This window comes from Anomaloglossus baeobatrachus, chromosome 10 (genome assembly GCF_048569485.1).
Source record: "Anomaloglossus baeobatrachus isolate aAnoBae1 chromosome 10, aAnoBae1.hap1, whole genome shotgun sequence".
Lineage (NCBI taxonomy): Eukaryota > Metazoa > Chordata > Amphibia > Anura > Aromobatidae > Anomaloglossus > Anomaloglossus baeobatrachus.
In genome coordinates, this window is record NC_134362.1 from 80400611 (window position 1) to 80415074 (window position 14464).

A 14464-nucleotide genomic window follows, 5' to 3' on the forward strand; every position below is an offset into this window, starting at 1 on the left:
CATGCGACTTGCCGTGCGGCTTGACGCGTTTCGGACACAAAAGGGGGAATTTAAAAACAGTCCTTAATCATAAGCCCTTATGATTAAGGACTGTTTTTAAATTCCCCCTTTTGTGTCCGAAACGCGTCAAGCCGCACGGCAAGTCGCATGGCGATTTTGGATGATTTGTGACCTTTTTCTTTATTTTTAAACTTCTCAAATAAAGCATGAAGATTTTTATTCATCCATATTGGTGCTGAGTCCCACTCATTTTCTATTACAGTACTTGTTAAGCCCAGAAGTGGCAGGTCAAGAAAAATATCAGAAAGGCAGAGAAGAAGAATGGTGAGAACAGTCAAGGACAATCCACAGACCACTTCCAAAGACCTGCAGCATCATCTTGCTGTAGATGGTGTCAATGTGCATCGGTCAACAATACAGCGCACGTTGCACAAGGAGAAGCTGTATGGGAGAGTGATGCGAAAGAAGCCGTCTCTGCAAGCACGCCACAAACAGTCGCCTGAGGTATGCAAAAGCACATTTGGACAAGCCAGTTACATTTTGGAAGAAGGTCCTGTGGACTGATGAAACAAAGATTGAGTTGTTTGGTCATACAAAAAGGCGTTACGCATGGAGGCAAAAAACCACGACATTCCAAGAAAAGCACTTGCTAACCACAGTAAAATTTGGTGGAGGTTCCATCATGCTTTGGGGCTGTGTGGCCAATGCCAGCACCGGGAATCTTGTTAAAGTTGAGGGTCGCATGGATTCAGCTCAGTATCAGCAGATTCTTGACAATAATGTGCAAGAATCAGTGATGAAGTTGAAGTTACGCAGGGGATGGATATTTCAGCAAAACAATGATTCAAAACACCGCTCCAAATCTACTCAGGCATTCATGCAGAGGAACAATTACAATGTTCTGGAATGGCCATCCCAGTCCCCAGACCTGAATATCATTGAACATCTGTGGGATGATTTGAAGCGTACTGTCCATGCTCGGCGACCATCAAACTTTACTGAACTGGAATTGTTTTGTAAACATGAATGGTCAAATATACCTTCATCTAGGATCCAGGAACTCATTAAAAGCTACAGAAAGTGACTAGAGGCTGTTATTTTTGCAAAAGGAGGATCTACAAAATATTAATGTCACTTTTATGTTGAGGTGCCCATACTTTTGCACCGGTCAAATTTTGTTTAAATGTGGATTGCACATTTTCTGTTAGTACAATAAACCTCATTTCAATCCAGAAATGTAACTGAGTCCATCAGTTATTAGATATATGAAACTGAAATAGCTGTTGCAAAAACCCAAATTTTTATAAAGAAAAAAGGTTAACATTAATAGGGGTGGCCAAACTTTTTCATATGACTGTATCTCCAGATTATCTCCGCAAATTAACAGCTAGAATGCCAAAGGTCTGTAAAGCTGGAATTGCTGCAAAGGAGCATGACTCCGGAATGTCTGACTAAAGGCCTTGACCTACACCCAACATCCCCCTACCCCCCAGGGTTCTTATCTAAAATAAACACAAACACTGCGTGACATTGGATATAAAGGCCACAGCAGCCCCATTTATTAATAACAAAAACATAAACCATATAACAATACAATTCTTCATTGAAGAACCCCCGAAAAAGGAGGGGGGGGGTACCTGAAGGTTAACCAAAATGTTCCTTGCAACATCAGTCCATCTCCTGACCCTCAGCCGCAACACACCGACTCGAGAGCCCAAGCCAGATGTTGCCCACACCATGTCCCGCTGAGACTCAACCCAGCAAGGACCCGTTTACCAAACAATTGCACCTCTAGAGGTAACCCGCTCCGGCACTGGGTTCCGTCCTCTCCTCTGTGCAAACCCCCACCTTCAGACACCCCCCTCCTTTCCGCCGCTGCGACAAATACGATCTTCCTCCTCTTCCTCGTCGATGTCGAATCCACAATCAGGGCGGGCGGGCGGGAACGATTACAGTCACTGTCCAGGTAGGAATGGCCCACCCCCCTCTGACCTGCCCTATATACGACCCCCTATAGCACCACCCCTTGACCAATCACACTGACCCCTGATTCTAGCTGACCCTTAGCACCACCCCCAGATTTCGCGCCCAAACTGACTTTCTTCATTAACCCCTTATTAACCCCATGGCCTGGCATCCCTCCTAGTCATGTAGCCCTCCCTTGAGCCCCTTCGGGGCAGCAGTCCGGGCTCTTCCTTGACTCCGGAATGTCTGACTAAAGGCCTTGACCTACACCCAACATCCCCCTACCCCCCAGGGTTCTTATCTAAAATAAACACAAACACTGCGTGACATTGGATATAAAGGCCACAGCAGCCCCATTTATTAATAACAAAAACATAAACCATATAACAATACAATTCTTCATTGAAGAACCCCCGAAAAAGGAGGGGGGGGGTACCTGAAGGTTAACCAAAATGTTCCTTGCAACATCAGCCCATCTCCTGACCCTCAGCCGCAACACACCGACTCGAGAGCCCAAGCCAGATGTTGCCCACACCATGTCCCGCTGAGACTCAACCCAGCAAGGACCCGTTTACCAAACAATTGCACCTCTAGAGGTAACCCGCTCCGGCACTGGGTTCCGTCCTCTGCTCTGTGCAAACCCCCACCTTCAGACACCCCCCTCCTTTCCGCCACCGCGAGTGCGCATGACCCCTTGTGCGCGCGAGTCCTCCCACACCAACAAAGCCTTCTCGACCCCCTCCATAAGCCCTAAGGCCCAAATATCATTCCCCACCGAATTTAAATGGACCCCGTCTCGCCGCAACAAGTCGGCGGACGCCGCTTCCAACTCTGGGTGCCGAACAGAGACACCCCCGACCCGGGAAATAAAACGCCCAATCTCCCGGGGGGGGACACGTGGAAGAAAAGGGGTAATGAGTACCAATCAAATACCGCCCCATCCCCCCCCCCCGCCCTTCAATATCTCACAACAAAGTTGGCCGGATGTAAGATCTAAACCTGACCGAGTCCCATCGTCCAATCTTACGGAGAGCCTGCGCGCCCAGGCCCCAACGAGCCGCCTGAGTCGCAGCCCCAATCCGAAAGGAATGCGACGCATACTCAGCCTCGTTGAGACCGCAACACTGCAGGCATCTCCGAAAGATACAGACAAATTGGTAACTGGACAAGGCTGACCCGTCCTGGTGGGACAAAAGGGACCCCGGCCGAGTTCCCCTCACTTCTAAAAACGCCGACAGCCGTTTAACGGGGCATTCCGCTAAACCAGGTACACCCCACAGTTCCACCACATGACCTCTACCCAGCTGGTCCGTCTTTGACCGTCTCAAGCAACACCGTACCGCATCCATACCGCATGCCACGTCCTCCAACAACAAACCTCCGTGACTCCTCGTGTTTCTGCTCACCAATTCACTAATTCTGAACCCCCCAAAGAAGGCCAGAACAAAGGCGGTCCCAAACAACTGGCATTCATACTCCGAGAAACACACGCGGGGCAAAACCGACAACAGCTTGCCCAGCAGCTCAAAAGACACCGGGCGCCGAAGGTCTCGGTGCGCCCCCGCCCTACGGTAACCCTTCAACGCCTGGCGCACCCAGAAATCCTTTGTGACATCCTTCCAGCCTAGTAACCTGAAAAAGAAAGCAATGCCAGCCAACCTGCCCGCAACCGCCGACCACGAAAGGCCTTCTTCCTTTGCCCTGCCCATCATGAACAAAACTAAATAAACTCTGTCACCTTCGGGTACATCACCTCCCACCTCATCAACCAACTCGAGCCAACGGTCCCACGCTGCATTATAGCTGCGCCACGTACTGGGTGCCACCGAATGCTTGATCAATTCCCAGGCCGGCTGCAAACTAGGTCCCACAACCAGACGGGCCACACGGTCTCCTGCTGCTCCGCGTCCGGCGCCAGCATTCGAAAATGGTCCCACTGGAAGCGAGATAAAGCATCAGCCACGGAATTCAGCACCCCCGGCACATGTACAGCGCAAACCCACAAGTTCAACTCCAAACATTTCAACACCAAATGACGCAAGAGATCCACCACCGGGGGGGAATCAGCTGTCAGTTATCCGGAGCCTTTTCCCCCACCACACTGGCCAGTATCACAAAGGCCTGCAACCAATTCTGAAAAGTGCGAGGAATAAGGCGATAACGCCGCCGTTCTTCCTCGTCCTTTTTGCTCTCGTCCGGTTTAACCCGATCCAGGTTAAACTTTTCCAACGGAAGCAATGAGAATATTTCAACATATTCATCCTTCCATATTTTTTCCCTGGTCTCCTGCTTCAGATGCGCCCCCAACGGCCCATCAAAGCAGACATACACTTCCCCTCTCGCTTTGTCATCTAAGCGAACAACATCCACTGCAGCCGCAGCTGCGGCAGCGGGAGCCGCAGCTGCGGCAGCGGGAGCCGCCACCACCGGCTCACCAACCACACTGCCACTGGCAACCCCTCCAGCCGCAGGAGCCACAACCTCCTGCCCCGTCGCTCCCTGCCACACCATGCTAGGGCCCCCCACAGGGGCAAACAAACCCCTGACCAACCTCAACAACTCGGATGCCACACTGCCGTCACCCGGCACCGCATTCATGACCTGCCCACCACTCGGGCCACCAAGCAAACCACCCGTACCACCAACCACATTCACACCCTGCACGCCATCCATATCACCAGACTCACCATCCATAGCCAAACCAGGTGTACGAGAAATAGGAAAAACTGTGGTCTTACCAGGCTGACTCCGAGAAGATCCCGAAACAGCCGTCACATGTCCTCCGCGTCGCACTCCAGTCATTTCGCCGACATCCACGATATGGTCCCTGGTGTCGTCCTCCGCGATGTCCTCCTCCAAGATGGCATCATCCTCCTCACTGGACCCAGGTCCAGGGAGCCCGCCGTCCGGCAGACTCGACCTTAGACCCCGTCCGCCCGCAGCACCACATATCCTCTGCGCCGTCCGCGACGATCCAGACGCTGGCGCCTCCACGTAAACTCTGCCTGGGGCATGCCGGCCGGCATCCCCGCGCGCTCCAGCGGACCCCGACGCCGTCCCGTCGCTGTCCATCCTCTGTGCCAAAAAGCCGGGCCCCGCTGATCCGGGCCGTCTCCGTACAGAATTCCCCGCCGGCACTGGGACCCTATGCTCCTGCATAGGCCCCACTCGTTTCCTTGCCCGTGCCGCTGATGCCACTGCGGCCTCATCCGTGCCCTGCGACCCCGCTGGCCCGCGCAACCCAGCTGGCCCCCGCGACCCCGCTGGCACACGCGACCCCGCTGGCACACGTGACCCCGCCGGCCCACGCGACCCCGCCGGCCCACGCGACCGCGGCGAGTCAGGTGACCTCGCCGGGTCAAGCAAGCCCGCCGGATCACGAGGGCGCGCCGGGCCAGGTGAGTACGATTGGTCACGTGACCGCGCCGGGTCAGGTGACCTCGCTGGCCCACGTGACCGCGCCGGCCCACGTGACCGCGCCGACCCACGTGACCGCGCCAACCCACGTGACCGCGGCGGGCCACGCGGCCGCGGCGGGTCAGGTGAGCGCGCCGGGTCAGGTGAGCCCGCCGGATCACAAGGGCACGCCGGGCCAGGTGAGCGCGGCGGGTCACGTGACCGCGCCGGGTCAGGTGACCGCGCCGGGTCACGCGGCCGCGACGTGCGCATCACCACAGTGCGCCGCGAACCGGAAGAGGAGGGGAGGCCGGCCATGTCGCTCACCGCCCCGCTGCCTTGATGCCCGCGGCCCGACTTCCGGCCTGGGCCTCGCGACGTCCCGGCTCCCGGATCCACAGCCGCACTTCCACTGGGGCTCCGTCTCCGCTGCCGGCTCCTCGGCGTCATCTCAGGGCTGAGGCGCTCCGGAGGCCGCGTTCTTCGCTGCCGCTTCGGAGGCAGGGGGGTCCCATCCTCAGCGCCGTCGCCGGTCCATCGCTGCATCTGTTCCTCCATCCACCGCTGTCCACGCTGCTCCGCCATCCTCTTCATCTGTGCCATGAAATCTTCCATCTTCAGGATCCAGCCGCAACGATTACAGTCACTGTCCAGGTAGGAATGGCCCACCCCCCTCTGACCTGCCCTATATACGACCCCCTATAGCACCACCCCTTGACCAATCACACTGACCCCTGATTCTAGCTGACCCTTAGCACCACCCCCAGATTTCGCGCCCAAACTGACTTTCTTCATTAACCCCTTATTAACCCCATGGCATGGCATCCCTCCTAGTCATGTAGCCCTCCCTTGAGCCCCTTCGGGGCAGCAGTCCGGGCTCTTCCTTTCTGTGATGAAAGCAGAGTGTGAAGGAGTAAATTATTATTTCAAGTAAAAATCATTATTTCTAACCTAGTCAATATCTGGACTATATTTTCTATTCATTATGCAACTCATTTGATAAATAAAAGTATGATGTTTTATGGAAAAGACAAAATTGTCTGGGTGACTCCAAACTTTTGAACTGTAGTGTATAGCATCTCAGTAATTGACACATCATTGGAATGAGGGTCACTTCTTCTACATTATGCTGCTGTCAGTTTATATAATTACATAGCAAAAATTGACATATTCACTTTAATACAGAAACAGCTGTGAGCAGCCCAGTAAGTGACATTTCTGGAATCATCGTCTCTGCCTCTACATTATACTGCTCTCAGATTAGATAACAAAAACTTCGTAACAGATTTCCTTTAAAGGGAACCTGTCACATGTAAAAATGTTATTAACCTACAGATATGGGGTTAATTTAAAGGTCTCATTCACATGTATTTTCCGAGTAATTATAAGCTTTCCAGATCCGCGATTTGTTTGAATTTATTTGCCAGAAATTGAATTTTTGAGGAAAATTAAGCAAAATTGGCAAACTCCAAAAGATCTGCTCATCTCTACTGATAAACTGTCTTCACTAAAGCACAAGTGGAACTAGGTTTTCCAGCACTTGGTTGAAAGTTTCAGTTTGGCCTTTTTTCTCTCTCTTAAGTTTCAGACTAAAGGGTGCTTTACACGCTGCGACATCGCTAACGATATATGGTCGGGGTCACGTCGTTAGCGACATCGCAGTGTGTGACACCTAGGAGCGACGATCAACGATCGCAAAAACGGCAAAAATCATTGATCGTTGACACGTCGCTCCTTTTCATAATATCGTTGCTCTTGCAGGACTCAGGTTGTTCGTCGTTCCTGCAGCAGCACACATCGCTACATGTGACACCGCAGGAACGACGAACATCTCCTTACCTGCGTCCACCGGCAATGAGGAAGGAAGGAGGTGGGCGGGATATTCCGCCCGCTTATCTCCGCCCCTCCGCTTCTATTGGACGGCTGCCATGTGACGTCGCTGTGACGCCGCACGAACCGCCCCTTTAGAAAGGAGGCAGTTCGCCGGCCACAGCGACGTCGCAAGTAAGGTATGTCCGTGTGATGGGTGTAAGCGATGTTGTGCGCCACGGGCAGCGATTTGCCTGTGACGCACAACCGATGGTGGCGGGTACGCTCGCTAGCAATATTGCTAGCAAGATTGCAGCGTGTAAAGTGCCCTTTAGACCAGATAAAGCTGCCATGTTGTAGTCCTAAAAAATTATTTTGTTACTAGAAGGTGGCCCGATACTAACGTATCGGGTAGCCTAGAAAGTGTATGTAGGTTAGCAGATTGAATAATAGGGTAATGGATGGACTGGATGGGTTAGGTTTAATTTAGTATTCTTATAATTGTTTATTGGTTTTAAAATGAGAAACAAGAGAAGGAACAGTTTTAATAGATGAGTCTAATGTTTAATGATGTCCATGGCTTGTAATGAAAGAAGGTCATGAACAATGTAAAGTTAAGTAAAAATATGTTGATGCTGTGATGTGGCCCAATGCTGGTATGTGCCCCCATCGTGGTGCAGCCACCATCCTGACATGTGCCCCCATCCTGCGGGGTAATGTGTATGGGGGCGGAGTGCGGGGTGGGTGGAGCCAAGCAGGGCCATGGCACTGAGGACATCAGTGTCGGGGACTGCATGGCTGGGGACAGGTGACTATCCAGGTGTGTGTGTGTGTGTGTGTGTGTGTGTGTTCGGGCGCTTTCACACTTGCGTTCAGCACAATCTGCCGCTATGGAGAATAGCGCAGTCTACTAATGCACTGCGCTATTCTCCATAGACTTGTATTGACGACGCACTGTAACGCAAGTGTCTGCGTTGCATCCACTGGAGGACACTGTGTTGTTAATTTGACGCAGCGTCAGGCAGTGGGAACGCTGCATGTAGCATTTTTTGGGTCGTTAAATATCGCACCTTGACAGGTTCTGTTAGAATCCACCAAGGTGTCTAATGATTGTCTATGGGGGCGGATTCCGCCACAATGCACTAAGCGGTGGAATCCGCTGACGGATCCCATCATGTTCAACTGCGCATGCTCAGCATGTCCAGCAGAACGATCTAAATTGTTTAAAATCACTCCTGGTCTCTCTCCCCCCCTCTCCTCCCCTCTTCCCCCCCTCTCCCCCTCCCTCTCTCCACCTCCTCTCCTCCCCTCGCCCCCTACCTCTCTCCCCCTACCTCTCTCCCCTCCTCCCCCCACCTCTACCCCCTTTTCTCTCCCCCTGTCTCATACTCACGGATCTCCGGCGCAGCGCTGCACAGCTGTTACACTGCTCTGGTGGCTTCTCCTGCTTTTGTAAAAATGCCGGCCGCTCATTATTCAATCTCGTATTCCCTGCTTCCCCCGCCCACCGGTGCCTATGATTGATTGCAGTCAGATACGCCCCCACACTGAGTGACAGCTGTCTCACTGCAACCAATCACAGCCACCGGTAGGTGGGTCTATATCATGTGGTACAATAAATAAATAAATAATTAAAAAAAAAAAACTGTGGTCCCAGCCAATTTTGATACCAGCCAAGAGAAAGCCACACAGCTGAAGGCTGGTATTGTCAGGATGGGGAGCGCCACTTTATGGGGAGCCCCCCAGCCTAACAATATCAGCCAGCAGCCGGCCCGGAATTGCCACATCCATTAGATGCGACAGTCCCGGGACTCTACCCGGCTCATCCTGAATTGCCCTGGTGCGGTGTCAATCGAGGTAATAAGGAGTTAAATGGCAGCTTATAGCTGCCACTAAGTCCTAAGTTGATCATGGCAGGCATCTCCCCGAGATACCTTCCATGATTAACATGTAAGTGAAAGTAAATAAACACACACAATGAAAAATCCTTTATTTGGAATAAAAGACAACCCCCCCCTCATTTACCACTTTATTAATCCCAAAATACCAATCCAGGTCCGAAGTAATCCACACGACGCCTTCAGCTCTTCTACATGAAGCTGACAGGGAGCGCCGTAGAACACGACTGCTCTGTGTCAGCTCCACGCAGCAACTGAAGTGAGCTGCGCTGTCACCGGAGACTTCACTCAGGTAGTGCTTGCATGTGTGCGGGGATGATGATGATTGCGGTAGTGTTGGGGTATGTGCGGTGATGATGATGAGTGCAGTAGTGCTTGTGTGTGTGCGGGGATGATGATGAGTGCGGTAGTGCCGGCGTGTGCGGGGATGATAATGAGTGCGGTAGTGCCGGGGTGTGTGCGGGGATGATGATGAGTGCGATAGTGCCGGGGTGTGTGCGGGGATGATGAGCAGTGCAGTATTGCCGGGGTTTTGTGCGGTGATGATGAGTGCGGTAGTGCCGGGGTGTACGGGGATGATGATGAGTGCGGTAGTGCCGTGGCGTGTGCGGGGATTATGATGAGTGCGGTAGTGCCAGGGTGTGTTCGGGGATGATGATGAGTGCGGTAGTGCTTGTGTGTGCGGTGATGATGATGGTTGCGGTAGTGCCGGGGTGTGTGCGGGGATGATGGGTGCGGTAGTGCCGGGGGGTGTGCAGGGATGATGATGGGAACGGTAGTGCCTGCATGTGTGCGGGGATGATGGGAGTGGTAGTGCCTCCATGTGTGCGGGGATGATGTGTGCAGTAGTGACGGGGTGTGTGCAGTGATGATGATAGGAGCGGTAGTGCCTCTGTGTGTGCGGGGATGATGGGTGCAGTAGTGCGGGGGTGTGTGTTCAGTGTATACATGTGGGGGGTGGAGTGCGGGGGGGGTGGAGCCGTGCGGAGCCATGGCACTGAGGACGTCAGTGCCGGGGACTGCATGGCTGGGGACAGGTGACTATTCGTGTGTGTGTGTGTGTATTCAGTGTATACGTGAAGAGGGCCGAGTGCAGGGGGGGTGGAGCTGAGTTACGCTGGTAACCATGGTACACAATCGGGTAACTATGCAAAGCGCTTTGCTTAATTACCCGATGTGTACCATGGTTACCAGCATACACCAGCTCCCGGCACGATCCCAGCAACGCAAGGGTATGTCTTGGCTGAGTTGCCGGTGTGGGCTCCCGGCAGTGCAGCAGTCACCTGGGAGTCGGGGCTCCGTGCGGATGTGGGGAAAGGTGTCGGGCGTCGTCCTCTCACGCCGTAGTTTGGGCTGTTCACTTAGCTGAGCCGTTGGTCGCAGGCTCTTTAGCGCACGTGCTGTGGCAACGGTTGATACTGTAATGACGTCATTTTGGAGCAAGACAGACAGACAGACAGAATAAGGCAATTATATATATAGATTAACATTTTAAGCATTGAAAAACGAACCACTGTTTTCTCTGCAAAATCCCACAGCAATTACAATCAGCTTTACGAGTAATACCACAGTTCCGTAAAATCTAGTGTTAGTAAGTAAAATAAATTAATAAGCTGTTGTGGTTGTTTGCTATGTGGTTTTCGGTCACTCCTTTTGGCCTTCCTCTCACTCCTCACTGATGTCCCTCCCATTTCAAACAGTTTGTCTGCCATATGCCCCCTGCACACATCTATAGAAAACACGTACGTAAAAAAACGGTAGTGGGATCATTAGAGTGTCATCAGTGTTCTTCCAGTATGGCTAAAAAAATAAAGATCTTACAAAGCTTCTCCTATACTTTCAACGTTAAACATGTACAGTACCCGGATGGCACACAAATTGTACACGGAAGCCATTCTTATGCAGGACTTTTTTTCATGCATCCATAAACTTGTATTGGCCTTTGACATCCATGCTGCCGGAAAAAAATAGACATGTTTTTGTGTGTTTTTTACAGGGACACACAAGCCATGTAAAAATACTGACATGCGAGAAGCCCCAAAAGTTATAATGGGTACATGTGGTATCTGTGAAAAAAATGGATAGAACACGTGCTGGAATCTTGGACATCTGAAAGAGGCCTTAGGCGGGCTTTGCACACTACGACATCGCAGGTGCGATGTCGGTGGGGTCAAATTGAAAGTGACGCACATCCGGCATCGCATGCGACATCGTACTGTGTAAAGCCAAGATGATACGATTAACGAGCGTAAAATCGTCGTAATCGTATCATCGGTGCAGCGTCGGCGTAATCCATAATTACGCTAACGCGACGGTCCGATGTTGTTCCTCGCTCCTGCGGCAGCACACATCGCTGTGTGTGAAGTCGCAGGAGCGAGGGACATCTCCTACCGGCGTCACCGCAGCTTCCGTAGGATATGCGGAAGGAAGGAGGTGGGCAGGATGTTTACATCCTGCTCATCTCTGCCCCTCCGCCGCTATTGGCCGCCTGCCGTGTGACGTCGCTTTGACGCTGCACAACCCGCCCCCTTAGGAAGGAGGCGGGTCGCCGGCCAGAGCGACGGTCGCAGGGCAGATGAGTGCATGTGAAGCTGGCGTAGCGATACTGTTCGCTACGCCAGCTATCACACGATATCGCACCTGCGACGGGGGCGGGGACTATCGCGTGCGACATCGCAGCATCGGCTTGCGATGTCGCAACGTGCAAAGCCGCCCTTAAACTAACAAGCCAACCTCTATAAGATGGCCCATCATATTCAGCTCTAGCAGCTGACCATATCAGCGGACAGCTGCATTTATAAATGGAATGGTTGAAATTGAAGACCTGCAGTAATAGGCATCACGAGTAAACAAAGACCCTTAGCCAATTTTTTTAAAGTATGAACATTTAGGGTTGGAAAATTTGCAACGAAATTTGTTAGTGTGTTGTTTACTCTGCTGTTGGGTGCTGGAGGAGGCGAGTTTTCACTGCAGTATTAACACACCCGCATCGGGGGCGTGGGGTTACTCGTTACCAGGCCACGGTTCTGTTTCTGGGACACCGCGGTGGCGAGGCCCGGTCCCGTGACCCCAGCAGAGTCGTTTAAATATAAGGAGGATGATGACAGTTATTCGTGATGCCACCTGTAATACGCGGCAAGTTGGCCGCTGCCGCTGCAAAATGGGGACCTCTGGGGAATATGGTGATGCAGCTTAGATGGTGCAGCTCTCCACAGGCAGAGCTGGACCACAGGGTGAATGGGGTAGTAGTAGCTGATGGCGGGGGTTCAGGCCTGCAGGCGCAGGCGAATAATGGAGCGATACAACAGGGATGCAGTCTCAAGGTTTTTACTCTCTGCAGCAGGTTCCACATAACATTAGTGACCGCCTTTGGAGTGCTGGGGCTTCACTGTGATGGGCTACCACCAATCCTGGATAGTTCGGAGGTCAAGACCGGTGCACCCTTCTAGTGTTCCTTCCCTGGTCGTCTTCATGCACTGACTTCTCTCCAGCCTAACCCGCGCCTATGCACACAGTGCTCTGAGCCGGTATCCTCGGGCCCTGTCGGGGTGGCTTGAAGCTCTATCCCTTGGCCCTATGTGGTTACTTTCCAGTGGATTCATGTGCGGAGTTGGCTTTGGTACTAAATGGTCCTCAGCCTCTGGTTTTACTAGCGGAGCACGTTGGTTCTTCTCCTCTAGTCTAGGGATCAGTCCCTGATCCGTGGCCAAGTTCTTCCACTTCAAGTTTGTATGTGGAATGAGGCTATGGGAGTATGGCGCACTTCCCGTGGTCTCTGGGACCCCTTCTGTCTTGTGCCCGGGCCGAGCTGCACCAGCTCCAGGCCACAGGTCTTCACTCCTCCACTGCTCCTTCTAACTGCCTGACACTACAGTGTCCCCAACTCACTAGACTCCACCCCCAGGCCCTGTCTGGTTATGGGGAGGGAGGAACCATCACCAGCAGTGATCACTTGCTCACTGCTGCCTTCAGTTTCCTCCGTCTCAGGGAAACCACAAAACGAGAATCAGGCGACACTTGGTTTCATTTTATATAAAACACTGGATGCACATCCCAATGGGTACATGTAGTTCAGTAGCTTCATTTTATGCTACAATACACTTCAATGGTTCCGTTTCAAGTTACAATACACTTCAATACATTCTCCAATCTTGCAACAGAGTCCTTTCTTTTACACACCCATAGTTCCACTTCCATTCTCCTGGGAGTCAGTTTAGGTGCCTCATTTAAGCCACCCTACTTGAGCCTCTTGCCTCACTGTCATGCAGTGTTTAGGTCCACACTCGCTGGGTACTGCTACTGTGTCGGACTCTGTTCACAATTTAGAGTCTGACACACAACCTGAAGTCTCCTAGTTGCTCAGCTTGAACCGGGCGTTGACTGATTTATTTCCACTGCTCCCAAGCCCTCCAGGAGTTAAGTCTTGTGGATTTGTGTACAGCTCCTAGGAGAAGGTTGCTAATTACAACCCACAGCTGTCTCTGTTTTATTCAAGGTATGGGCATATGTTTCTGAGCCGATAAAATCTTTAGCATAGCTACAGCAATTTCGATCCTTTGTGATGCTCCAGTTCTTGGTGATCTGTAGTTGCTATTTTGAGTTGTGTGGAAGTTTAGTTGTGCATTTACTTCCTTCCTTGTTTTTTATTCCCCTGTACACGTATTGTCTTTCCTTTGTGTTTGAATGCAGTGTGTGGGGGAAAAGAATAGTAACATCAGGGCTCGAATGAGAGTTAAGGGCACTTTACACACAGCGATATCGCTATCGCAAATTGCTGCCCCTGGCACACAACATCACTAACACCCGTCACACTATACTTACCTTCCCTGAGACATCGCTGTTGCCGGCGAACCGCCTCCTTTCTAAGGGGGTGGTTCGTTCGGCGTCACAGCGACGTCACTAAGCAACCGCCCAATAGAAGCGGGGGGGTGGAGATGAGTGGAACGAACATTCCGCCCACCTCCTTCTTCCTGGCGGCCGTAGGTACGAGGTTGTTCCTTGTTCCTGCAGTGTCACACATAGCGATGTGTGCTGCCGCAGGAGCGACAAACAACCTGCATCCTGCAACAGCAACGATATTTGGGAATGGAACGACGCGTCAATGATCAACGATAAGGTAAGTAGTTTTTATCATTAATGGTCGTTCCTGCGTTTCACACGCAACGACGTCGCTAACGAGGCCGGATGTGCTTCACGAATACCGTGACCCCAATGACATCTTGTTAGCGATATTGTTGCATGTAAAGCGGCCTTTAGAGTCATGCTGGGTGCTCAGACCTCGCTACTAAGGATGGGTGAACCCGAACTGTAAAGTTTGGGGGCCGGAACGAACACATGGTGTTCGTGCACATGACCCTGAACACGAGCTTTCCTGGGAAGCTTGTGTTACAGTTTGG